We start from the raw sequence: 24,366 nt of genomic DNA, 5'->3' as shown, positions 1-24,366 counted from the left end.
TGTATGATTGATGGGCCTCTTTCCTCTCTTACTGTTTGGGCTAGTAGTTTCCCCGGGCGTTCCCCTTCTCCGTACCTACGTGCAGTGGTGGGTTTGTCAAAATAACAGATCTCTTGTTCCGCTGCCTCAGTGTATTCATCTAATTTGATCTTTATTTCCGAGTTAAGTTGTGCTGAGGGAGTGTGTGCATATTGTGATTGTAGTGCGTTCAATTGTGTCTCTAGTCGGTCCAGTCTACCCCTGATATCTTTAAGGATATTTAAGTCCTTATTTGCAGAACCGGGCTGTTCTGCGGTCAAATGGGCATCGCGGCTTTGGATTCTGCCGGAGCTCACACGAAAGCAACCATTTTTCTTCTGTGCGCAACAGCACCCCCCTTCCTGTCTTACAGGTTGATGCCCACCTTTTCCTGGAGGGTTCCTGGAGGGTGAGACTTGAAGTAGTCCTTAAGAGGGTGCTTATGAGTTGGGGAACACGCTTGACCTTGTGCTGGCTGACAAATCTGAACTATCCATTTCTCCCACATAACCTGTTCCGTTGTCTGACCATTACCTTGTGAACTTTTCAATGAAATTCCCATGCCCCCCTCCAAAGAAACTTGCTCCTAGAGTTCTGAACTGCAGCTAGTGCTCAGTTGATCTCAAGGCGCTGGTCACCATAATAAGTGCAAAGTCCAGCCTATCCCATGAGGTAGATCTCTCCTGTCCCACTTGTTGGAAGATGCAGCAGACACAGTGGCCCCCCTTAGGCGCACCCAAAAGCGGAGGCTACCAGCTGAAGCATGGTTCTCCGACTAGCTTAAGAAAGCCTGCCTTGAACTCAGGCAGGTTGAGCGGAAATGGTGCTGTACGTACAGTCCCACTCACAGAGCATACTATGGGCAATGTGCCACTGGCTACTATGCTGTAGTTTTGGCAGCCAAGAAGGCCTTCCTGGAACAGAAAAATGACAATGCCCTTAGTAAGCCCAGGGAACTATTGTCAGTGGTTAGATGAGTGTCCTCCAATGCCAACCTCACCACCTTTGTTATCCCGTCACAGGAGCTCTGTGACTCTCTGTCCCAGTTCTTTAGTACTAAAATTGAAAATGTATACTATTCGGGCTAACATCTCACTGGACACTTAGGCTACCGTCCCAGGTAGTACTGCCCCAGGAAATGCTGTGGCAGTATGCCTCCCAAATGGTCATCCTTCCCTCTATTCTCGGAGACGTTGATCAATGCATCAATAAATCAACTAAAGTCGGGAGCGGCTTCAGATCCGGTGCCGCTACCTGTGCTGGAAGATATATCCACTGGTCTTCTGGACGAGATTACCCAGGCCATCAATGTTTCCTGCCAGTCTGGCTACATCCAAGGGAATTTAAACAAACTACCATTATCCCACTTCTTAAGAAGCCCTCTCTGGGGGGGGACTGCGCATGCGCGAGCCGCGCATGAAGAGCTAATCGTCTCGGGCTCCCGGCGGCCGCGGAATATATCCTGCAATTATTCTGCATACCGGAACCACCCGACCTCAAGACACAGCACCCCGGTAGCGGACCTCCCCAGGCAACAATAGCTGCGACCTGGGGCGAAATCGGTCCCGGGAAGGCGAAGAACGCGACCCTGGATTCGCTGGTGCGAGACTTGCCGCCATTGCCGCCCCTCCCCCCCTGAGCCATCGAGGTGCGGGCACTTCATAGAAGGCAGGAGACGGCCCCGAATCGACATCTACAGGCTGCGGCCCGGAGCCCCTCTCCCCCCGTGCCACGCAAGACAGCCGGACGCCTGCCCACGCTGCCGGGCCGCACCGGACGGCATATGAGAGGAAGAGGACGGGGGACGAGGCACGGAGCCGAGACCTCTCCGCCCCTCCCCCGCCACTGGTGAGACAGCAGCATCCGGGGTTGAGTCGCGACGCAGACACGGACAACACAGTGTCGCGCTCCCCCCAACAATACCGATAAGGTACGTGTAGCCTCTTCCCCCCGCCCCACCCAACAAATTGAGGGACAGCACCCCACGCGAAGGAAGGGGCACACCCCCCCCTCCCACGACAACAACGGAGCTGGGTGAAGGGGACTGAAGGCGCTCTCTACCCCCACCTCTAAGAGCACCCTGTACTGGTGCGCATAACCTCACCCTCACACTGCGAAAGGGCTTGAAAGGCCCGGAGGACTGGCCACAAAGCAGCAACTCTGGAACACGATTGCTGGAGGTGCGAAGGCCCCTACTGCAGGACCCGTAGCCCCAGTGGCGAAAGGTTCTAGACACACACCCCACAAAAGGGGAACGGCTCCCGGTGGGGGCGAGCATTGGAGCAACCCCTCCTCCCCCCACAGCTCTACAGGACCGCTGCAGATCGAGGGCCTTGGACACCACTACCGCTGGGAGACCGGGCCCACACCCCACAACCCGGACCCTGGGAAGATAACACTCCTACAGAAGTACACGTGGTGGGGTGTGCGTGACAGCGCCCCTCTGCGCCTCAATCCACTCAGGAACAGTACACATTCGAGACGGTGGGCACGGTCCTCGCATGTACGCAACTACAAGAAGCCCCCCCCCAGTGGACCACAGACTCTCCAACAAGTATACCAGACCACCCAGAACTGGGGATTGGCGCTTAAGCAACCCACGCAGCCCCTGTCCCTGCCGGTGCTTCGAAACAGAGACAGAGTGGCAGAAGATAGACGACCGGTGCGCCCACCCCGACTTGGTCCCCTGGGTGACCCCCGCGGGGCATCCACACGACCCACCCGGGCCTAAACCCTCACATAAACCACTGATTCGGCCATGGGCAAAGACAAGGTCAAGCGGCAAACCCTGCAGAGTAAAATGGACCTTTACACAGTGGAGGCCCCCTCCCGCCAGGAGACACAAAACCCGGCGGAAGCAGGCAACATGGAAGGAACTCAGGACCCCCAACTCTCCCTGAATGACTTAATGAAGGCAATTGGGGACTCGAGAACTTCGCTGGAACTTAAAATAGGAGGTGTCTCCACAGAAGTATCTCTCCTACGCCAGGATCTCCGCAACCTGTCGTCCAGGGTCGGAGAAGCGGAACAAAGGGTGTCGGACACAGAAGATAACGTCCGCCAGTTGGAACAACAACTAGCCATAATAGTCCAGAAAGTCAACCAACTTTAATACCGGGCCGAAGGCAGTGAGGGCAGGGCACGCCGCAACAACCTCAGGATTCTCGGGATCCCGGAGAGAGAGGAAGGCCCTAGTGTCGAACTTTTCCTAGAGGACTGGCTACCTCATGTCTTTGCCCCCAAGAAATTGTCGAAATTCTTCTCTATCGAGAGAGCACATAGGGTACCCACCGGGAGACCCCCCCAGGAGCCCTGCCTAGAACAATAATAGCTCGCCTCCTCAACTACCGAGATCGAGACGCTATCCTGCAGATGGCACAGGCCTCCGGCCCAATCACATACAACGGCTATAGAGTGGGGTTTTTCCCGGACTATACCAAAGAGGTCCAGAAGGCCTGCCAGTCATACGACTCTGTCAAGAAGAAACTCCACTCCTTGTCAATTAAGTTTGCTCTCTTCTTCCCAGCGATACGCAAGGTCCACCACGAGGGCACGACCCATTTATTCCACAATCCCAAAGAAGCATGGGATTGGCTCGAAACACAGATCCTCAATGGGCCCATGGCCCGACGCTCCCCCTCCGGACCGCCTGCGCGCAAACCCGGGCCCGGGCAGCGCTCACCACCCTTCACCCAGATAGACCCGGAAACCGCATCGCCACAGCGTCCCACCCAAAATACCACAGAGAACGGATGAGGTCTGGGCACCACAGAACCGAATTTGCCACGTGACAACACGGAAACGACATCATTGCGGCTGCCACCGTTCAGGTACCACAGTCTCCACAAGGGCTACCACCCTAGGTCGGGTCATCCCGACGCAGTTTAAGTTCACCAAGTTATAAATTCAATGTTTGGGCGACAGGTGCTCCCAGTTGGGGGGGAAGTACAGGGTGGGGGGAGTTCTGAGCAATCGAGGAAACGGAATCACGAGAAAAGAAAGATGGAAACCGACGAGAGCAGACAAGGCAAACCAATACTGTTTTGGGCCAGGACCAGAGACACAAGTACCTGCCAGCCTTCAGGCGCTCCAGTGCGAAGCGGCCCCCGGATGCCCCCCCGAGAGGAAAACGACATACGTCCCCGGGGGGAAAAATGCAACGGCCACTAATCCTCCCGGCTACCCCACCAAATAGACTCACGCAGACAGGATGAACTCCAACAAGGTGACAATACTGTCCTGGAACGTCAATGGCCTCGGCTCTAGCATAAAGCAGAGACTGGTGCTCCAGTACCTAAACCGACACTCGCCGGACATTGCCCTCTTAAATGAAACGCACTTGATAGGCACAAACACCAACTTTTTCAAAAGGTCCAACTACCCGAATGTCTACCATGCCGGATTCACGACAGGAGCCAGGGGCACAATGATTCTCGTTCACAAGAGAGTCCCTCTCCAGGTTAGGAAGGTCAGGGCGGACCCCCGGGGTCGCTATGTACTAATGCTAGCGGACATCTGGGGAGAGAAATGGGGCCTGGCAGCAATCTATGCCCCCCCCACGCTGACGAAAGAACTGCTCGCCGAGCTTCAAAGCTTGCTACTGGAGGAGGAGGCTGACGTGTGGGTGCTCGGAGGGGACTTTAACGAAGTAATGGACATCACAGTCGACAGGACCTACAGGCGAGCTGGAACATGCCCCACCTCCACGCGGCTCGCCACGTTCGCCGAGGCCTCAGGAATGGTGGACGCATGGCGCACACTTCATGGAGACGAGGCAGGGTTCTCCTTCTACTCAGGTGTCCACAAATCATTCTCCAGGATCGACTATGCCTTCATCCCCCGCAACATGACCCACAGGCTTCTCAACGCTGCATTCCTTGCGAGAGGAATTTCGGACCACTCGCCGCTTCTTTTAACTCTCAAAAACTCCTCCTGTCGCCCGGACCGTAATTGGCGCCTAAATGCATATCATCTCCGACTCCCTGAAATTGCGGAGGAGCTAGAAAAGAGGACAACGGAATATTTCGAAATTAATGAGGGCTCGGTGAACTGCCCGATTTCGATCTGGGAGGCATACAAAACCGTCCTACGAGGGGAGGTTATTTCGACGGTTTCCGCCTACCAACAATGCCAAGTCCAGAAGATCAGGGAAGCAGAAACACACGTCCTGGAGTGTGAGCGACAAATCCTTATACAAAACACCCAAGAAGCAAAGGAAGCGATGCTCACGGCGCAAGACGCCCTCAGTAACCTGTCCCTAGACAACGCACGAACTGCCCACCAATTAGTCCGGAGCCAAATATATGAAAGGGGCGACAAAGCTAACAAGACTCTGGCCTGGTTGGAGAGACGCGTGCAAAGCAGGGGACACGTAAGGGCAATCAGATCTCTGGATGGGACATTGTTGACAGAAGACTCGGATATCGTCGAGGCATTCGCCACCTATTACAAAAATCTTCATACCCCACCCATTGGGAATCCATCAGTTGAACCCTCTCGATACCTCGATCACATCGAGATTCCGATACTCCCGCAACACCAATCTGATCTCCTGAATGCTGACATCACTGACACCGAGGTACAAGATGCACTGGCGCAACTCCAACCCGGGAAAACTCCGGGCCCCAATGGGTTCCCAACTGAAACATGGAAGTGCCTCGGGGGCATGCTACCTGCCCACATGCACCGCATGTTTCTACACAGCAAGGAACTAGGAGCACTTCCCCCAGACCTCAGGAAGGCATGCATAGTTGTCATACATAAGCCTGGGAAACCCCCGGAGGAATGCGCCTCCTATCGTCCGATATCCTTGATCAATGGCGAAGCGAAGGTCCTCGCCAAAACACTCGCTAACAGACTGCTGCAAGTGATGGAGACCCTCGTCCACCCAGACGAATGTGGATTTATGCCCAATAAATCAACTCGGATGAACTTACGCAGAGTCCAATTGGCGCTGTCCAGGGCAAAGGAAATACCAGCCCCATTCGCCCTCCTGGCGGTGGACTTCGAAAAAGCCTTTGACTCTGTGGGGTGGGATGCTTTGTGGGAGATCATGGCTAGGATGAACCTGGGGCAGACATTTATATCCTGGGTAAAACTTTTATATGCATCCCCGGAGGCCACGGTGAGGGTGAACGGCAGGTCCTCCAAACCTTTCCCCCTGGGTCGGGGCACGAGACAGGGATGCCCGCTGTCTCCACTCCTCTTCCTCCTTGCCATCGAGCCGCTAGCGATTGAGCTTAGAGCTAACACCAACTGGACTAGTTTTGTCTGGCCGGGAGGGGGAGAAGACCGCCTCTCGCTCTATGCGGATGACCTGCTCATATACCTCAGTAACCCGAGTATCTCATGCCCGGTGATCTCCCGCATACTCAGGGAATATCAATACTTTGCAGGCTTGAAGGTTAATGATGCCAAAACCATCTTCTTCCCAATTCAGGGTGGCGAGTCGGCGATCCCGGAAACCTGCCCATATCACGTCTCTATCAGGGAACTCAAATACCTGGGTATACGACTCGACCCGACGCTTGACGGGTTCCCCCAGCTTAATATACAACCAGTCATAGAGCGGTTCAACAGAGACACCCCCCATTGGCAATCTCTTCCCCTATCACTAATGGGCCGGGCCGCATTATTCAAAATGATGACCCTTCCAAGACTATTGTATGTCCTCCAAAATGCCCCACTCCCCATCCCCCGAGAAACATTTGCACTCATTGACAAGACCCTGCGCACACTACTATGGGGCGGGAAACAATCCAGGATTGCCCTTGATACGCTCCAGAGGTCGGTGTGGGAGGGTGGCATCGGTTTACCCTGCATACGCACCTATTACCTGGCCACACAGATAGGGGTGGTGAATGACTGGATCCACGCGGATCCCACACTCCCGCACATCCATATAGAGCTGGAGACCATGTCCCCGCTAACACCGCTCCAAACCCTCTATGCTCCCCACAATCAACTCCCGGTGCTGCCCAAAATGACCCACCACATCCGGCGCGCATGGCAGGCCGCACACAAACTAATCGGCTGGGAAGAGCAGCCAACACTGTCGCAACCCATATGGCACAATGCGCTCCTCCCGGAACTAGTGAAAATGGGTTCCTTCGGTCACTGGCTGGCAAAAGGAATACACACATTAGCACACTTTATACAAGAGGGTCGCCTCCTGAGCTTCGAGACCATGCGCGAACGATTCGACCTGGCACCCATGGACCGGTTTCGGCATGCGCAACTATCCCACGCCATCCGCACCCAATTCCCCGACACTACGGTCGTACCTCCCTGCTCCCCCATTGAGACCAATATCCTTCCACAGCGCATCTCCTCTAGGGTCACTTCCACTCTCTATCAGGCCCTTAACTCATTTGGGGCTACACAACTCGACGGGCTAAAGGCAAAGTGGGAAAGGGACCTGGGCCCCCTGGAACCTGAAGATTGGGTGGAGGCGTTAATGTCCCCCAGAGAAATTGGAATAGAATCCAAGCTCAGACTAATACAATTGAGGATTCTCCATCGTTCATACCACTCACGCACTGCGATGGCCAGATGGGGTGGAATAGAAGACGGTACATGTGTCCGATGCAGAACTGAACCAGCCACCTTCTACCATATGATATGGGACTGTCAGGCGATACAGGCCTTCTGGGTGGGCTGTGTCAACACAATCTCAGCCGCTCTGGCAACACCAATCCCTAGGGACCCCAAGATGATACTCTTGGGCATTGGGGGTGAAGTAGACCTGTCCAAATATGAGAAAATGTTTTTGGCAATAGCATTGGGGGCAGGCAAAAGACTTATTGTGGCCAATTGGGGATCTGCCGAACCACTGAGCCTGAACCGTTGGACTAATGAGTTGGACAGGTGCGCATCCTCAGAGCGCCGGATCTATAATGCAAGGGGCTGTCCCGGCAAATTCGAAAAAATATGGGGTAAATGGCTAGACGCTCAATGAGCCCCGCGGGTGGGGGTACACCGGTAACGCTGCTAGCATTGTTTGCCTGCCTTGTCCTATTGATGTCTTACGGTCCTCGGCCCTACGGGCCCTGTTGCTATGGATAATTGCCTTCAACGTGTATACCGCTGATTCATGTCTTATGCGTGTACGTTTCTCTATGTTATGTTGTTAAAATTCAATAAACAGAGTTATAAAACAAAAAAAAAAGAAGCCCTCTCTGGACCCCTAAATCCTCTCTTAATTTCCATCCTATTTCACTGCTGCCTTTTTTCATGAAACTCCTAGAGGGTCTGATCTTTCCACTTCTTTCATTCTTTTTGGAGACCTCAGGTTTCTTCGATGCCTTCCAGTCAGGATTCCAGCTGGGCCGAGACACAAAGAGTGACCTAGTGTCGGTCCAGGATGGCATGGCCAGACTGGTTGATGTGGGTGGGGTGGATGCCCTGATTCTGCTTGATCTATCAGCAGCATTTGACACCATTGACCACCCTACCCTGTTGGCCCAACTGGCCCAGGGCACCATTGCCGGCCAATTGCTGGCCTGGTTCACCTCGTTCCTGGCTGAGAGAGGCTAAGTACTTTCACTTCCTCCCTTCTCTTCACTCCATTGTTCTCTTTATTGTGGGATCCCTCAGGGCTCTGCTTTGTCTCCTACAATTTTTTAACATCTATATTCAGCCACATGTGTGTCTCATCCGCTCCTTCAGCGTCAGATGCTACGCCTATGCTGACGAAACTCGGATTCTGATCTGGTTAGATCTTGAGCAGGCTAAGATGTCGTCATGGTTTTTCCAGTGTCTTTCTGCCATGGGAGATTGGATGAACCACAACTGGCTGAAACTCGACAGAGACAGACAGAGGTTCTGGTGGTGGGTGCCCTCCCCACCACTCCTCCCCCCCTTCTGGCCATCTGCACTTGGGTCTCTTACCATTCTAGTCATGACTATAATGAATCTTGGGGTTATGGTTTCCCCCACTCTCTCTATGGATCATCAGATTTCGGCTGTGTGCAAGGCGGGGCATTACCACTTCAAGATCTTGCGGAAAGTGCTCCCCCTTATAACTCTCGATCTCCGGCCACCAGTCGTAGCTGCCCTTGTTCTTAGCTGCTTGGACTATTGTAACACGCTTTATCTCACCCAGCACAAAAGGTCTTATCCAGAGACTTCAGCACCTTCAAAATCTTGCTGCTCGAGTTGCTACTGGATCCTTGTCTCGAGTACCTATTAATCCAGTTCTGCATGCATTGCATTGGCTACCTGTAGCCCAAGGTGTTAAATTGAAATCACTTTGTTTGGTTCACCATGCCCTCCAGGGTCACAGGGCTGAATACCTCTGTGGCAAATTAATCTGCTACCTCCCTAATTGGGAGCTCTGTTCCAGGTCTGCCGGCTTACTCTGTGTGCCCACCTCCGTCACACCAGGGTGGGCGATTGGGCCTTCTCTCTGGCGGTTGCGCAATTGTGGAACACCCACCGCCCCTACTTAGAAATCTTACCAACCATTTGCAATTTAGGCGATCCTTGAAGACCCTTCTTTTTTAGGCCACAGGGTTTTGCTTGCCCCGTGGTATTCCAGTACCTAGTTACCTTCTGGTGACAGTGCGCTTTATAGGCCTTGTTAACATAACATAACACCTGTCTGTGATCCAGCTAAAATAAATTGTGATGTGAGTATTAGCTAAAAGGGAAGTAATCCTGAGTGGAGATATCCTAAAATGGAAATTAGATTAAATCCTGGCCCTGTTCTTTGTTAGTACTGAAGGGTGGGAATGCATAAATTGATTGTGCATCCAAGAAGTTAGGGAACATTTCAGAAGTGTATGTGCTTCTTGAAAAGATATATTTTATCGATTAGGTCCCATGCTTTGGATACAAAGAGATTCACAAGACCCTTTTCCCTGGAGATGACGTCTAGCACAGAAGAACTATTAACGGGGACGTAAAAGTCATCTTACTGTGTGCATACCTAGAAAAACAAGATAACTGAAGTAATTATTGGGTATATCATCAAGCAGAATATTAGCTTATGATAAATGAGAGAGAGTGACTAATTGCTGTCCATTTCTTTCCACTGTTGATGGTGCCAATTGAAAGTTAGAAAGGTACATTTTACACAGAAATTGAATACAAACATCACTGAAGGGAATTTTGCCAACATTCTCTTAAGACTTCATCGATGAAGAACTGAAAAGTGTCTGGAACATTGCAAAATCAAAAAGGCATTAGAAGATATTCATATCATAGCCAAATTCTCTTCCAAATACTTCTTCAGAAACTCGTTCTCGTTTTCCGTAAGGGCATAAATTCAGCTACTAGCTACTTGTGCCCCTGCCTCCAACTCTATCTTGCAATCAAAAGGTTAATGCAGCGGTACATGTTTTGCTTCCTTCTCATCTAAAGCTTCTTTGAATTCCTGATAACAGTCAGGAAATACACCAGCATCTGCACCTTTGCACCTCTTACTTATTTCCTCAGCAAGGCCTACTCTTTCTCCCTTCTCATCCTCCCCAGGATGTCCTTCCAAACAAAACCCTCTACAAAGTTATTGTGACTTAATTTCTACTGTTCACCTGTCCCAATCTATACAAGGATTGTGAAAGGTCAACCAAGGCATTCCCAAAATGATCTGCAATTGAGGGGTATCGATCAATTCAAAGACCAACTATTCTCAATGGACTCACTGAATTTCCAACACTAACCCAATAGTCTCATGAGTAAATGGCCATGAGGACAATTATATGCCACCCACAGCCCTCACCTGTTCAGGTAATTCCTTTCTACAAATGCGTACACCTATTGCCTTAGCAAAATTCCAGTTTAAAAAATGTCCAGTTGCCCTGAATTAGTCATACATGGACCACTGAAATGTAATTCAACATTCCAAAATAAGGATAAATTTAATGTAATTTGTGGTACAGCTGCTTGAAGAGTATTGGTGACATGTCGCAGCGCTTTTCCATATATAACCTACTCCTTCTACTAACCCTAGGACAATTACCAAAAAATGACCAGCTTGGCCACAGTAAACACAAAGATTATTCTTTCCTCTCCCCTACTCCCACTTCATTAGATAAAAGGCCCCAGGTTTGCCTGAATATTCCACCAGTTTAAATTCTCTATGTCCCAATTCCACCCTGCGTCTGTCACTTCTTAACCATGTTCGTCCCTCAGGAATATGTCTCTTCTTTTTGATCCTGCGGTCTCCCAATCTATAATACGCCTGCCCTTACTAACTCTATCAATATTACACATGAAGTGGATCTGTCTACAATCATAGCCAAAGCATCCCTCAACTCATCTCTCAGACCCCTGTAAAACAGAGATGCCCTCTTCTCTGGCCAGCCACTCTCAAATACAAGAGTCTGAAACTGCATGATATAGGAGACAAAATCCCAATGACTCTGTTTCAATTCTAGCAACTCGCCATCTACACTCTGGGATATTTTTTTCCTATCAAACTAAACTCCATTTAAAATCTTTCCCAGTCCTTTAAAATCATGCCTCCCTGGGTCACCAAGGGAATAGACCAGGCTGCTGTATCATCAGACAGGTAAGACAAAATAAATGCCAACTCGGTGGCCTCTGTAGAGAAGGGTCCAGGGCGGCAAATGATATGTAATTCACACTGCGTATGGTTTTAGACGATGCCCTCTAAAACCTTCCTGGGGAGCAAGAGGAGTGGCTTCAAAAGGTGTTCCTACACAACCCTGCCCCTACCGGTAGACTCAGAATGACCCGGTGCGGAAAGGTTTAGGTAAACAATGTTACCAGCACTTTTTTACGGGCCAGGTACTTGTGGTCCTCCTTATTTCTCTGACCTCTTATATAATAAAGTCATTCTCAAGTCATGTTGCTTACTAAAAGTTTCTTCAATAACAAATATGCTACAATATGGTTTAGCTGCATTGAACTGCATTAAACTTTGTGCAATAAACAGGAAAGTTACCACTGGCTTATCTTCCACGAATAACCAGTTTTTTTCTTGACAAGCTGACCCCTGCAATTCTCTCCTGGGTTCTCCCTTAATTCTTGTGATTCTCTGAAGCTGAAGGCCCCAAACTTGGGACCTTCCTGTCCAAAGGTAGCTGATGAAAGGCAGTTTGGAATGTTTAGAACCTTCCAACTGTACACAGAGGTCATCAACCAATCATTTTTTTCCTGACGTTCTTACAATGGGATGTTAACAGCCTCCTAACACGAGAACTGGTAAAAGAAATTGTTTCTTGCATTTAACTACTGAACCCAAACACCCATTCACAACACTCCCTTGCCCTGTGCAACCCCCATAACATTGTGTACCCGCCCTTACTAGGTACTGAGATGACCTCAAGCAACTAGATCCTCCTGACACAGACTCTCACTGACCTGACAGGGGTATGCTCAGCAAACATCAGCAAAGTTACGTAAAATTAGCAGGCTTGAAAACTAACTTCCAATTGAAATGTGAAAGCAGAATAAACCATTTCAGCTAATTCACACCTGGCCCCATGTCACCAAGTAGCAAGCCAGTAATGGCTACTGGATGGCTCTGGGGCATGTGTGACTCAGCTAAAACGCCTTATTCTATTTTCACATTTCAGTTGGAAAGGGTTTTTCAAACCATTGAAATACCCACCATAACTTTGGTGGTGTTTGCTCAAAATACCGCAATGCGCAAATTCGAAGTACATCTGACTATACTAAGCTGATATCCTGGCCGACAGTTCCAACACAGAGCTAATGATAAACTATACTCCACATGTTATATATTTTGTTTGCCACCTTCCAACAGTCAAGCCCATGGACGATTGGCCATCAAAACTGGCAGAAGTGCTGATTTAATATTGACATCTGAGCTATTGGCGCAGATACAAAGCAATGGGTTTATTACAGGGAGGAGTCACAAGGTGGCAGCAGAAGTGACTGCCAACAGCAGGCAATGGCCTACTATTCGCCATTTGGGCTGTGCTCAGCACACTCATCCCACTCTACCAGCCCTCCACTCCCCGCTTATGTTTACGGCAAGACATGGTGCCGTAAGTGAAGGATCAGTTTATTTATTTATTTATTGCATTTTTATAGCACACATACAGCCCAAGGGCATCGCGGCGCTGTTACTTGTGGCAGGCTTAGTTACATAATTACAGGGGATGCAGTACATAGTCATAGCATACTAGAACAGAGCATGAGACAGGGTACATACAATCTGACATCCTTCATATATATATATATATAGGGATTAGTGCAATTTTCTTTCAGAGCAGTGAGTTTCGGGCAGGAATATTGGGCAGGATTTAAGTGAAGAGCACAGTTTTCATGGCTTTGCGGAATGGTAGGTGGGAGACTTCTCTTGGTAGGGGTGGTGGTAGTGACTGTGACGTCTCAGGGTACAGGGTCTCTTCTGCGATGTCTTTCTTGAGTGCTATTCTAAAAATGACTCAGCACTTTTTTCAATAGGTTATTTCTGCCTACTTGGGATGTTAAAGACCAATTAACCTCAATTATTACAATAGCCAATAGTTGTTTTAGCACAACTATTCTGCAAGGCACAAAGCCATGACATCAACTGGATGCAGTGAAACCTCCCAACACCTTGCAATGCTCGGTAGTGTAGTTAGAGTGTCTGCACTGGTGGAGACATGTAGGCATGGCGGGGAGAGAGACGGACATTTTGAGGGCTGGGGGAAAACACATGGACAAGTGGAAAGTCTTTTCACAGCATTCATTCTGTTGATTAATGCATCCATGACATGGTCCCCCAAAGTAGAAAAGCGTTACACTGCTCCAGGCTAGTTGCACATTTTTTCAAAAAGGGTACATTGGCCTTGTTGATTACATAACTGCACAATGTTGTGCCTACCACACTCTGACATGGAAAATGCTGTCTCTGCTTCTGTGATCAGGTGAGTGCAGGCATGAGGTAACCCTGTTAGGATGGATGATGGAGAAAGTGTGTAGCTTTTCACAGTTCCTCGTTGATATTGCACCAGCTGAAGGTGGCATGCTCACCCTGGCCATCCAAAGATCCCGTGCTATGGACCTTTTTTGTTAGTTACAGTACATAACTCCCTCATACACAACACTAATGGCAGTTTTGCCACTTTTCTCGTTATGCCTTTCCGTTCGGTCTGTGTTGTGGAATTATCATGCCTGCCAATGGCGTGTACCACACAGTGTTACTTGTGTATCTGCTCACCAGACACAAGTTAGCCTGCTGACTTTAGAAGTCCAAACAGCTGTCTGACCAAACGTTGAGCTCACTCTGAACGAAGGATAGCACAGGGGCAACGCCCTTGTTTTGGAAGCCCGAGCAACAGAGTTTCGGATCTCGTTCCGCCACGACAATTCATATAGTGACCAGCAAGTCTGTCCTCTTTCTCCCTCTTCTCATGGTTGTCATTTCGCTACTTTAAACCGCACTTTTATTCAATCTTTCGCCTACAATTCCAATATTCTCTCACCATTGGCGATACCACCTGGAGGGTGATTAAAGTTTTGGGTGATGATTGTACAATCTTGGGCTTGTCAAATGTTTTGTACTATAACTATAAACTTCGCAAAATATGGATCTTTAACAAATACTAAACACCAATGTTCTTCCATCCAATGTAAATATTTTGTACCGCTGTAATTATCACATATGTAATAACTAAGTCTGAATATTTACTGAATTGTATATGCAACCACTAAGTCTACGCTTTCCTGTAACTACGCCGTGATACCCCTGGGTTTGGGCATAAAACCAATGCAATAAATAAAAATAAACAAATAAAATAAATAAACTCCCATAAGCCCCGACCTGCATAGTTAATGGGGAGGGATCATGGTAGTGCAAAACATCTGGAGAGCCTTCTGGTTGCAGACCACTGGCCTGGTTTCTCTTAGTTGCATGGGAGTTTTCAAACACAGCCGCCATGTTACGATATTGTGCATAGATTGTGTCTACTGTACACCTGTTGAATAGCAAAATGAAGTAACGCAACTTTCTTATTTCCCACAGGTCTGGCCTTTGACACTTTGCAAACAGACCGAAAAGGAGAGAACTCAGATTTGCACTGCTTCAGCTTTCATTTGTAAATATTGTAAATAGTGATTCAATAAAAAGGTTCCAATACATAAAAAGTACATGAATATGGGAGTCTGCAATCATTAGTGGTGTTTGATGCCGGTGGAGTTTTGGTGGTCAATCTGAGCATTTGGTGGTTCAAGGAATGTCTTGTGTTGGCGGCAGGGACCAGAAAGAGATTTGCAAAAAGGGGGTGCGATGCTAATGCGTGAGAGGAGTGACACAGTGGTAGACAGGTATGTCATTGCTACATCATCTAGAATTAATTTATTATATCATTGCCATCAGATAAAGAGGCAGGAATGCCTTGTTGTCCGACCAATCAAACTTGACTTTTCTCAAAGCATTACAGATGCTGCTCGAATTTGAAATAAATGTTGAACAGAAGGCCGACCTTCTCTCCCGGGGGTTAACAATGACCCTGTGCTGACATTGACCTTCTCATCTTCAGCAGTATTGGATTGCAAAGGATAGTCGGGAAATAGGACATTTGGGCACTTTTTCCAAGGAACCATCAAGAGGCGCTGAGGTATCTGTTCTACCATGGAGAAAACAACAGGGCGTATTCGGACAGAGAGTGCTTTGGGTGGGTGAGCAGGGGAGTTGCTAGGTGTGGAAAAGACCCGGGGCTACGCTGATGTCGGAACTGTTGGGACTGGGGGCTAGCTGGCCTTTTGGCTGTAGCTCCTGATATTCTATCCGGGGCTACAACCAAAAGATCAGGGGATATAGCCCCCCTATCCCCCCCTAGCAACGCCCCTGTGGGTGAGTAAGATGCCATAGGCGATACTGTCAGGGAGAAATTATCTCGAGATGTACTCAAAGTGACACCCTTCAAACATGGAGGTTTTTTGAAGTCAAGAAATGTGTTTAATATCTCTGACCAGAAAAACATGGAGGGTGACTAGATATTTTTTTAAAGACACTATCCAACACCTTCCCCAAATATCAAATTCAAGCATATCAAAACTGGAATTGCTAAATTAAGAGGTAAATGTGGCCAAGACAAAACTAGACAGCATGATAGTTGAAGGGGAAAGGAAATAGGGCGAAAAGTGTGTGATATAATGTGTGCCCATCCTTTTATATAAAGTAGAAGCCTAGCAGCATCATTATTTATAATGTTATATGAAATGTTAAAATGAGTAACACAGGCTTGATTGCCAATTTAAATCTAGCATTGGTTCCTTGCTCGCCCTCATTTTCCACTCTTGCCTTCATTTCTCCCCTCTCCTTCCTTTTCTGACCACCCACCTCCTTCTCTCTTTATTTCTTGGCTCGCTGGTTTAGGGCTCTCTCCCTCATTCTCTTTGCTTTCATAATTTGAATGTTTACACTCCTGCCCTAGCAGGAAGCTGAGTAAGTGTAGACACAAATTGAGGGTTGGGGTGATTCTACAACATCTGCTAACCTCTGATCCGTGTATCGCTTTTCCTTTTTAGTTACTACCAAGGCTCCTTTCCCCTCTAAGAGCTGTAAAAAACGCAAGAAGGAACCTGAAGACTGTCTGAAGTTCCTTCCAATTAGAAGAGTTCCCCTTTTCAAAAGGGTTCCATAGACCTGAGAATCCTCCTCTCTCCAGGGCGCTCCTCAACTGATTCCACTGGTATCATGAAAACCTCTGCACGGAGAGGGTCCACCAGCCTCTCCCTCGGGAGGTTAAGAGCGTTCAGACATCAAGCAAGAAGCTGCACCAGAATCAGCGTTATCTTGATTTCATATAGTCTGATGCTGGATTCCATTGCCTCAGTATGTGATTCACCAGCACCTTCATATGGAATCTGGTAGTGTACTGTCCAACGGAGATGCTGCGTTTCTCTGCAAGGTAGCTGGGTGACTTGAGGGCGACTGCCTTATAGATGATGCAGCAAGACTTGAAGATAATTTGTGCATGCAGTGGGAACCAGTGAAGGTCGACGAGGGTTGGGGTGATGTGGTCGTATCTGCATAGACCCTAGATGAGGCATGCGCCCGCATGTAGGACACTCTCAGGTGCAGAGAGAGGACTTGCATTGCCCCATTTAGGTGGGATAGGACCAGTGCTTGAATGGTGGATCTAAAGCTGTCCGGAGGGAGGAATTGTTAGGTAGAATTCTCTTATAAGGCTAATTTCCCAAACCTAGTGAGTCCCCCAGCAGCTTTGCTGGATTTTTGGGGTTTGTTTTTTCTCCTGCTAAGAGTGAGACTCTTTTCCTCCCACTCTTAGGCATGATTTGAGGTATGCCTTTGACTTTTTGTGTGCTTATGGGCTATGGGGTTTTCTTTCTGCTCCATAGGGTATCATCTATTTTTTATGTGTGTGTTACACATCACCCTCAGTGCAGTAACACAGGGGTGTCATAGTGACCCCCAAACATAGACTCCATACCCTGGGACTGACTTCTGTCTCCCAGGGCATGTAAAGTCACCATTGACTTTACTAGTCCTAAATTGTGAACAGAACCAGTACAAACCATCGTATTGTGGGAGTACTGGAAGGGGTTAATTATATTGCCCCCGGGTCCGTTTTCAAGGGGGCACTGTCCAGTCCCCCATTGTCGAGTTTCTGGCTGGTGGCAGTGGTTACCACGCAAAATATTCCACCTGAATATTCTCTATGGGATTTTCCCATTGATTTTAAACGCACCACTTTTTTGTGCAATGTTAAAGATACCACTGGTTTATTTATTTAATATTAAATTAATAGTTGGGTCTTTTTGCCAGAACTCTTTCTAAAATGGTGTTTGTGTCCGTCTCTGTAACTCTGACCAAGGCCGAGCCCTTTGTTCCAGTTTTTGGCAGGCTTCTCCACAGAAGCCCTCCAAATGGTGCCACTCTGTCTGGGTTCCACAGAAAGGGTGGAGTGGGGAATTGGCCCCCTGGACTGCGGTGCCTCGGCAACCCAAGTCACACTCTACTCTGATTGGCCCAGTGGTGAGCCGCACGTCTCACCACTTAGCATGTGTGATTGACAGCTAGCCTGATGAATGGGGGTTTTTCTGCATAAAAGCAGGGCCTTTGGGAGTGGAACTTCAGAAGTTGCCACAGGATAAGAATCTGAAGATGGAAGAAGCTGAGCCATTTGCAACGACGACACCACCGTTGAAGCCCTGCTGCAACTACCTCACCACTTTCCCGACGACAAGAGAAGATCTTCTGCTGGATGAGTCTTCTTCCTCTGAGCTGGTGGGACCAACCAGTTCGCCCTTTTTGCCTTCCAAAGATGTCTCTTGGTCGAATCGCCCGTGCCAAGCACCCCGGCAGCCGGATAGCCAAGCTTCACCACTTTGACCGCGAATAAAAGGAACGCACCTTTTATTGACAAACTCCGCAGCTGGTTTTATCCCTGTGCAGTGCAACGACTCAACATTTCCACCTCGATGAGATCCTCTCTTCCCCTGGTTGAAACAATGAACTGCAACCACTGCCAGGAACAACTGCCACCGCTGGAGCCTCCTCTCTGTTTAAGTTACTATGTCCTGCCTGGCCTCCCTTTCTTCGGTTTGCCCAAGTTGACCCTTAAATCCGTGGCTTGCCAACTGGGTTGGCCCCAGACCTTCTAACCTTACCTTCTTGCATCACCCCAACCTCTTTTGAATATTCTACAAAGACTTTTTGTGCATTTTAAATCGTGTGATCCTGGGCACATTTCCCTTTAAAGGGGGCCTGGCCTATGAACTTTGGCTCTACAGTATTTACTGCCTTTCTTCCCTTGCTGAGAACTCATAAACGTGTTGGGACCTGTTTTATTTCTATGCTCTGCCTTTTTCTCTCCCTTTTACTGAACTATTGGAGTGCCATCAGGTTATGCGCTCACATCGTGGTGTTTTAACTCTGACTTGTCTGATAGTTATCAAGGGAGGTGTGTATGCTTTACCTGACTGTGTTTTAACTTGCTTTTGATTTAGAGTGCTAGTATATTGCCTAAAGTGTGTTTTAAATAAATAATTATATACTTTTGATACAAAGCTCTGGTCAGTGTTTGTTTGCTCTACTGTGTTTTTAGCCCTATTGTGTATACTCTATATACTGCCCTACTCTGCTTGAGAGAAGTCTGACTGCTCAGCCACAGCTACCAGGTAAATCTGGGTGGTGCAGACTGCTACCAATTGGGTTTACTGCTTACTCCTGTAGTCTTAATCTTTTTTCAGTGTTCCGCAAGGGAACTGCACAGGATTCTGACTAACAGGGATAGCTTGACTTTTTGCAGGAGGGAGAGCTGATACCAAACTGTCTGAGTTTTCTTAGATATGTGTGTCTTGAAGGAGAGGTGTTTGTTGATGTGGATCCCGATGGACTTTGAGCAGGAGGTGAGCTCGGCTGTGAAGCCCTCAGAGTTCATGGTTGATAGCCAGGTCTGTATGTCTGGGTGTTCAGTGTTGTTGTTGAGGAGTAGGAATTCAGACTTGGAGGGGTTGAGCTTCAAGTATGCACTGGACATCCAAGACTGGATCAGCAAAAGGCAGGTTTTGAGCCTAAGTGGATGTCCTTAGTGGAGTTGATCTTGATGTATAGCTGTGTGTCGTCGGCGTATTGGTGAATGTGGATGTTGTGTGTAGCTAGGAGGGCTCCCAGCAACTCCATGTATAGATTGAAGATCATTGGGGAGAGGATGGTACCCTGCAGGACTCCACAGGTGACGGATAACATTGGCAATCTAGAGGAGTTATCCAAACAAACTGCTTGCGGTTGGCGAGGTAGGACTTAAACCGGCGTAGGACAAGGTCGCTGATACCCATGCGCCGATCTAGGGTGTGCATAAGCGCCTGTTGGTCTACATTGTCCAAGGCAGCTGAGAAGTCGTGTAGTACCAGGAGGCGCAGGGGTGGCCATCGTCAAGGATGTTGAGGGCATTGTCGATCACCTGTATGGTTGCTGTCTCCGTGCTGTGTCTAGGTCTGAATCTGGGGTGGTAAGTTTGGAGGAGATTGTTGGTGTTGATGTGTTGCTGCAGTTGTGCGGCTATCGCTTTCTCGATAATATTACCTAGGATGGGAAGATGGGTGATGGGGCGATAGTTACCTAGGTTGTCGGGATCCAGAGTGGGTTTCTTTAGTAGAGGGAGGATTTGTCCTGTTTTTAGGGTTGATAGGAAAGTGCCTTCAGTTAGGGAGCTGTTAAAGATCTCCATGTAGGGAAGGAGAGCTTCAGCAGGGAGCGTCTTGAAGATGGATGCTGGGAGGATGTCGTCTGGATACAATGTTGCTTTGAAGGCGTCCACGGTTTCTACCAGGTTCTCTGTAGAGAGTGTCTTGAATGTTGTCCAGAGTGTGGAATTTCGTGGGGAGGGATGTGCGCTGGGTCCGTGGATGCAGAGTTGGCGTCTATGTGCTGGCGAATCTTGCTGATTTTGTTGATGAAGATGGTGTTGATGGCAGTGGATTTTTCGATGGAGTGTAGTATGGCAGGGTTGGGTAGCAGGACGAAGCAGTGCTTGACTGCTTTCAGGAGGGGCCTCTGCTTTTGTTGTCAGCTTCAGCTATAGTATTCTGATAGTAGGAGGCCTTGGCTGTGTTGATTAGTTGTTGGCTGGTTGCTCAGAGTTCCTTGAGGAGCGCCAGCTCGGATGTGGTTCTGGGGCAGCGCCAGGTTTTCTCTTGTTTACTGATGACTCTTTTGCTGAGGTTGAGTTCTTTTGCGTACCACACTGCTAATGGTTTCGGTTTGCAGGGGGGTTGTTTCAGAGGCACGTGTCGGTGGATCGTTTTTACTATTCTGTTCAGCTTCTGGAAAACCACATCTCCCCTTAGCAAGGTATATGCAGGACCACGTTCTTCGGATACACATCCATCTTCCAGTCTCTTTTATGAATATATCACCTGGAAGCTAATGCAGCAGTACCCGTGGTTGCAGCTGCTGATATGGCATGCGTAGCTGTGTCTAACATTAGCTGGTTTTGCCTTTTCATAATTGCAAGAATGTTAGCACAGTCTGTCTCCGCATCTATCAGAGAATACATCGTTTGGGCATTTTTAAGAGTAGAATGAGCAGGGTAAATCTTATATCTTCTGGCCCAAAGACATAGGTTGAAATGAGCATTTGCCTCCTTTGTAGCAGCATTGACCTTCTGATCCACTGCAACCCTGGAAGCCAGGTCCTCAGTACCAATGGTTGCCTTTCCAGTGAGATTGGGGATCATGGAGTCTTCCTTAATATTTGTTTTAATGCTGATGGCTGTACCTTTAACCAGGTGTCTCTTCAAGAGGAACTTAGAAATTATAGCTTCCTCAGGTCCCAGCCATTCTCTATTCACAATCTTCTACACTGAGTGCAAGACTAGGACCTTGCTGCTAGAAATAATGTTGCAATGACCCAGGCATTCCTTTTCTTCCTGCTTGGCCGTATCTGCTGGGAACTCCAGGTTTTCCCAACATTTTCAAATACCTTTAAATGTGTTTCCTTCGCGATGGAAAGTCCTTTCAGATCCGGATCCCACTCTCCTCCAGGGGAAGCCTGCAACTTCCTTTTCTCTGATTTGTGTGAATGCTGCTTCTCTATCGAGGAGGTTTCGTTTTTCCTTAGATTGCCTCAGATTTGGATAAACCTGGGAAGGGAGGCTCATCTATGGGTTGCGTACCCACTGGAAGGGGAATTACAGCTGGATCCTTCTCCCTACTAGGGGAATCGTGTCTAGATATAGGTCTAGAATATTGATATCATGTCCTATGCTGAACCTGCTCCTGGGTCAGCCATAATGCTGTGGGATCATGTCTGCCAAGGATCAGAGTCCCTGAGACATCCAGCAGATATAGAGGACGAATGTCTGCACCTCCTTCCATTTGCTGGATTCATACTAAAGCAGCAATATTCTAATGATTGAAATCCAGAAAGCAAGCTTGCTCCTAAGACCATGTTCTCCTTACCGGCTATGACTGCTTCCTACTTGATTATAAGCGCTAAGCCCTTTCCCTGTTATAGGCTTCTGTATGTCCCTTTAGATGACACCATCGTGAGTGCCAGTGCCAGAGGGATCGCTCGCAAGCATGAAGGCCCCGTCTCTGTTGGACACACAAGAAAAGAATGATGCCCGAACATCTTTTCTTTATTGTAGATACTCATATTATCATTTATCTTTGGAAGTGATGCCTGGCCCTGCCAGAGCCCACCTAGTCCTACGACACCTCAATTTCTGGTATCAGAACAGTCCTATCCATCCAAGAGCTGGACCTTCAGAGGTATCACTAGCCCTCTTTCCAAAGCTATGCGGTATAGTGTTTTGGGTGTGGCGGCCTAGGGACTACTTTACCAGGACTACTTTGTTGGGCTATTTAAACCACACCCGAACAAGAAAGCACACTTCGCGTTACTTTGCAGACTCGAACGTGACGCTCACCGTGTCCTGTGATCCCTACGAGCCTCGGAGAAGAAGAACCTGCAGTTGAGACAAAAGGGACATCGTTAGCAGCATTTTACCTGCAATCTCCATTGTCAGTACTCGGGGCTGGCAAAGACGGAGAGTGTTTAAATATGCCTCTTAAGCTGGGGAGGAATGGAAACTACAATTCCCAGCATCCTCTGGGTCTGCGTGTAGTTCGACACGCGCGCACTTGGCCAGATGTCTGGGATTAAGGACAGCATATTAACTGGCAACAGCAGCGTGCAGGTGTGGCTTATTGTGATTCAGCAGTGGAGGCAGGCAGGCAGCGTGCGGAAGGAGCGATGGAAATCAGGACTTCATGAACTGCATACGGCCGCATTTCAGAAGGAGCAGGAGAGAGCAGATAAGGATCATGGCTCTACAGTCATTGTCTGGGAAGTCCTGTGGGGCTCCCCAGACCAAAGAAAAGTACTGGGAAAAGCATGGTGATTGCTTGCATTGTCGGGAGTGATTTGCAGCAGGTCACATTTCGTCTGGGAAGTCCCGAGGGGCTCCCAGACTTAAGATAAGTAGCGGCGAACGCTCTTTGAATGTTTGTTCTGGGAAAACACAGTGTGTGCGCTCATTTAATGCTGTGCTGGGGAAAACCAGTGTGTATCAAGCAATAGTTAATCTGCATCTGTAATGGGTATCTATGTGCAATGAAATAGTCACGGACAAAAGACTCTATATGATACATGGGAATTAAGTTAACCAATCTTCACAAGTGCAGTAAACTAGTGGAGGGGGAAATCATTTATGTTATATGTTGCTTTGCTGCCCGAAGGGCTATGTGTCTTGACTGATCATTATGGGAAGTTTTCCTGATGTTTGTTTTCATCATGTTGCTTGCTTATGTGTTCTCTTGTGAACCAGCAGGGGTTAGTACATGTATTAAGGTGTGCTAGTTAGGAAGTGAGTAGGTGGTATTTCATTTTGTTACATGTTGGACAGTGTTACATGTTGGACAGAGTAGGGTTCTTTCCTGGTGCTTCCCCTGTCCTATCCAAAGTAGGAGTTCCTTACCCTCTTTCCGGTGTTCCTAAATTCCCCATCCTATCCACAACCTCTCCCTAACCCATCTTCCCCCCATTGGCTGCCACGTGACGACCTGTTTTATATATCAGGCATCTGTGCCAACCACGGTGGGAGGGTCGAGTTCATTCGGCTGCCGTGGTTCGGGGGAGAGTGTCGATCTCTCTTCCTTTCCATTCAAGTGTAAGTGTGACATCCATCCTGTTCTCCGCTCTCAACTCCAGTGAACAGCTTCTTCTGGATTCCGCATACCTTCCGGACAGAAAGACCTGAAAGAGGGAAGGAGATGACAATATTAGAGAAGGCATATTCTGACAGTGCTAAACCACAAATAGCACAAGAAGCTTACCATGTTGGTCGCCTACCGGCCGGTACCGCTCCGCGGTTCCGCACACGCTGGAGAAGCACCGCAACCTGTAAGGAAGGAAGAAAACAGGTTAGCAAAGGCAAGACAAGGCAGCGCTGCACATAGCGCTTACTTACCGCATTGTAGTGCACATCATACGCCATCATTTACCGGCGAGGCCCAACTCAACCAGTTCGCCACACTGAAGCTCTGCACACCTAGGGGAGAAAAAGACATTATTAGACAAAGAAAGGCCTGTACGAATAACAACGCTATACAGAACTGCTGCAATAAGACCTACCTGAGAGACATTTAAACGGGCACGCACCAGTGAAGTAACTTGGCCACACACGCCCACAGAAGACAACGCGCCTCTGCCAAGAAGGCAGGACGGAGAGCACACCTAATCCCACAACAAGGTGAGGAGAGGGCCCAGAGGGGACTGAAGTCACAAGGGGTATTGGGAGGATATTTACCTCAGTTGGCCAGTCTAGAACCCAGCCCTCCTGTATTTTCAGGCTGAACATCCTCCACAGACAACATCTGGGAAACTGGGGAGAAGATACCTGCAACCAAACCGGGCTGAGTGGCGTCTCCGTGGATACCGGGTGAGCGTAACAGAGT

The 24,366-nt window shown here is 48.6% G+C and overlaps 1 protein-coding gene across 1 annotated transcript in view; it reads left to right on the top strand.

Annotated features, from left to right (window-relative positions):
• The window catches only part of LOC138526013 (uncharacterized), an 805,753-nt gene extending 790,669 nt beyond the window's left edge, over positions 1–15,084 (top strand). Inside the window, exon 41 of the mRNA XM_069636306.1 lies at positions 14,960–15,084. The gene's annotated coding sequence lies outside the window, so the exon portion shown is untranslated. The remainder of the gene's footprint in view (positions 1–14,959) is intronic.
• The last annotated feature ends 9,282 nt before the right edge of the window (positions 15,085–24,366 follow it).

This window comes from Ambystoma mexicanum, chromosome 7p, assembly GCF_040938575.1.
Source record: "Ambystoma mexicanum isolate Mex_15411 chromosome 7p, UKY_AmexF1_1, whole genome shotgun sequence".
Lineage (NCBI taxonomy): Eukaryota > Metazoa > Chordata > Amphibia > Caudata > Ambystomatidae > Ambystoma > Ambystoma mexicanum.
Note: the sequence above shows the minus strand (reverse complement) of the source record. Positions and strands in the feature narration are given on the sequence as shown.